We start from the raw sequence: 4,002 nt of genomic DNA on the forward strand, positions 1-4,002 counted from the left end.
AAAGAGGACTGTCTCCTTCACCAGTTCATAGAAAATCATCTCTCAAGGTTTCACTTATTTGATTGATACTATTAGGTCTAATTTCCTGCTGATCAGTGGTTGGGCAAAGCCTGTGTTTCATACTAACAGCAATAACAGACTGCAGTCATTTTTTAAACTTACCTGCAATTAACTCAATCATGTAGACATTACCACCCACATTCTCTACTTAAATTTTAACTGCTGGGTCAAAAGCTCTGCATATGCATGTAACTACACATTGAAGTTCTAGTCAGGCAATGTAAACAGGGAATTTTCTGGCAGTAAATTACAGTCTGCTGATAACTGCAGCGTAGATACAGCTTAAAAAACATTTGCGAAAGATCTCCACTACACCACATAAAATTTGTAGTTTTGAAGGGTCTGATGTTCCAAACTCTGATAAACTGCTGAGGAAAATGATAGTTGAACTAATGTTTTACTATTTGAATGTGACCGAAATGAGGAACTAAGGATTAAAACTGTAAATATGGAGAGTTTTCTGTTGATCCTTTAGCTGTCCTATGTTCTTTGATTTCTTTGCTGTATTTGCATATCCAAGCAGCTGCTTAGATAAAGAAACACAGATGCAGTCATTTGTACTGAATCCACAGCAACTTTAGTTCATAGCAGATTACTCCTTCACTGGAAACATTTAGGCAGATTGCAGGTTTAGATATGAAAGCAAAAATGCTGGAAATACAAAGCAAGTCCACCAACATCTGAAAAGACAAAACACAGATTAACATACATCTGCACATTTTTTTGTATCTATTCTGTGAAGTGTACTCGCAATTATCATAAGCATGCAGCAGTTAATTTTCTGATCATGAAGTTTACCTTTAAATATCACTGCTGTTAAACAAATAAAAATAGGAAGTTAAAGTCTAAATTACAAAGATTTTGCAAGAGACTTCAACACAAATGTGTAGATACCAGGACAGCAGCAGTTATAGAGGCTTGTCAGAATAGATTTTTGGTCCATTAAGTGAGCAGCAAAAAATTTAACCCAATTATACCAAATAAATAGAAAGTACAGTACTGACAAGAACATTCCCCAAAATGCAAATGTGGTGCACAAAACTGCAAAAAACTGTCTACAACAAAGTCTACGAAAAAAGAAGCAAAATCTGAAAAAGAAAGTTTAAAAATATTATTTAACAACCACCAGTCCAGTTAAAGGATGGATAATGGGGGCTGTTCTCTCATTAGAGAGAAATGATTGGTTGTGGCAGCATAACCTGAGGGTCACCACGCTGCAGATAAGAGGAGAATCATAGAATCCCTACAGTGTGAAAGCAGGCCATTCATCCTATCAAGTCCACAGCGACCCTCCAAAGAGCATCTTCCCTTATCCCTGCATTTCCAATGGCTAATCTACCCAGCCTGCACATCTTTGGACTGTGGGAAGAAACCCAATAACCTGGAGGAAACCCACGCAGACAAGGGGAGAATGTGCAAGCTCCACACAGACAGTTAACCGGGCTGGAATCAAACCCAGGTCCCTGGTACTGTGAGGCAACAGTGCTAACCACTGAGCCAAAATGACATTACAAAGGAGAGCCCTTTATGGTAACTTCACCCAGTCTTGGAATTGAACCCAAGCTGTCAGCAGCATTCTGCATTACAGACCAGACATCCAGCTAACTGAGCTAACTAACCCAGAGGTCTTGTCTGTGAAGCCCGCCATCACTCATGTCTACCTCAGCCTGCCCTAGAAGCATACGTTGTCTCACAAATTGGAACAAAGTCTGAAGCCTACCACACAAATGAGTAATGTGGCACAGAACTCAGTAGCTGGTGCCCAGGGACTACAAGAAATCCCAGGATGACAGCTCCAAGGAACAGCAGACCCCAGGTAAGTAGAGATATTGGGAAGGGAGAGCTTAATGACCTAGGGTGAGGATTAAGGGGATAGAGGGTTTGGCTTTAAGTTCTACATGGATAAAAAGCAAGGAAGGAATCTATCTTCTAGATCATTCCCTGATAAGCATACGCTACCCTTCTGAAGATAGTACTCTTTTCTTTTCTACATATTTAAAACTTTGCATAAGAAAATGCTGCACACTCCCACCCACCTGGCAATGCCAATTGGATTAAAGCATTGGCAAGGGCATATTGGGATCAATTGATCTTTTAACACATTCAGTTGACCCTTAATTGTTTACTTACATATGGTGAGCAAACTGCTAATTTCAGAACCTGCCTGCTCCCCGTACAATGGGGATGAACTCAAGTTTAAGTGGGAAGGTGATGGACTGGGCATCTGCCAGATTTTAGTACACTGCACTAAAAACTCACACGTTGGGGAGGGGGGGGGCATTAATTTCCAGCACGTGGAATATGAAATTCAGCACCATCATGATGCTAGATATGTACATTAGCAATGACTAGAAGATCATATCAAATCATTTCCCGTCTGCTGTTTCCAAAGGGCAGGGTACTGATTATACTCAACAAGCCTATGCATGCAAAGCTCAGAATACAGTGCCCAATCTAAGGTGTGACTCCATCATTGTCAGCACTTCCTAAGTAATTCCAACTGTGCTAAGAGTCAAACTGCCAGCCAATTTAAGATTACCAGCAGACTGACTGTATGGCTCACTTACTCAAGTTACAAGCTACGTATATTTACACCTTTGGCCAACATTCCCTGTATTTTTCTTCCTGGCTGCATGATCATCTAAGACCTATGCACTGCATTGACCTCCAAACCAGAAGTCAATGCTGTGATTGGCATGCCAATGCCAATTGCCATGTACGGAACTTTAGAGCAGTTGTATGCATGTGCAGCCACATATCTTAGAGGCACTGTTGCATTAGCCCCTGTTCTTTGTCAACAAAAAGACCTTGTCTCCACATTGCATCTTTTTCAACTAAACAAAAGCTTGGAAAACATTACCCATAGAGAAGCTATCCCCAATCGGAGTTGGTTTGCTTGGTACATTCTCCATGGCTAAGCTTCTACCAATTAGTATCCTCCTCACAACCAAGCAGCATCCTATTGTCATGCAACATATACTGTTTCCTTTCAAACTTGTCTGTTTGTGATTCTGTCCTGATCAATGGAAGATGCAAAGCTTGAACAGGATGACTCTTTTTTCAGTAATACTTAACTTCTGCACCACCAAGAAACTTATGAACAACAGCAAGTTTTTATGATGTATCCATGTTATCTAGACAAGTTTATCAGCAGGGCAGAAAATATGAAGTCCCGTGGAAGAGGTATGTACATATTTTAAGCTCCTAATGAGCTCTCACCTATCCTGTTCAATGTTTGCCTCAAAGATTGTCAATTCGTTTTCAGAAAGAGTAACGTAACATCAAGGCTAGCATAAAGCCTGATGGCTGTGCATCATACATTATGTCCTGCAAGTAAGGTTCATAAAACTGGAAAGTCAGAAAGAGGGAGAGAAAAAATAAATAAATAAAGCAAATAAATTAAGAAGCTTTTGTTTTCTATGTGGAACATTGATAGAACCACTGATCCGAGGTAGAATACCATTCTGAACCTGAGCAGACATTCTAGGCTGACAGTTCGAGACTGAAATAATACTGCATTTTGAGAGGATTTTTTTTTTATTGGCTCGTATGTTGAAATAAGGCCCTGTTTACCCTCTTAGGTGGATAGGCTTATTGAAATATTCAATGAACAGCAAAAGAGTTCCTCCAGTTTCCTGTTTAAGATTCATTTCTCAAAGAAACAAACAGAATAATTGGCCATTTATTTCATTGCTAATTTTTTGGAACATTATTTTGTGAAAATTGGCCGCCATAACCAAACAACAGGGACATCCTAAGGATGAGAAAGGTATATGATAAATACAAGGCTGACTTAATGTATGTTAAAAGTGATTCATCATGAATAAGCATGGTTTATGGGTAAAATAATGCATACTTGGTAATCAGTTAAGAGCCAGGAATTAGTAGAGGAATCAGGAATTTTAAATATGCAAAACCATATCTGGATGTGAGTAAAAATTA

The sequence above is a fragment of the Rhincodon typus genome, chromosome 12 (genome assembly GCF_021869965.1).
Source record: "Rhincodon typus isolate 14 chromosome 12, sRhiTyp1.1, whole genome shotgun sequence".
Taxonomy (NCBI): domain Eukaryota; kingdom Metazoa; phylum Chordata; class Chondrichthyes; order Orectolobiformes; family Rhincodontidae; genus Rhincodon; species Rhincodon typus.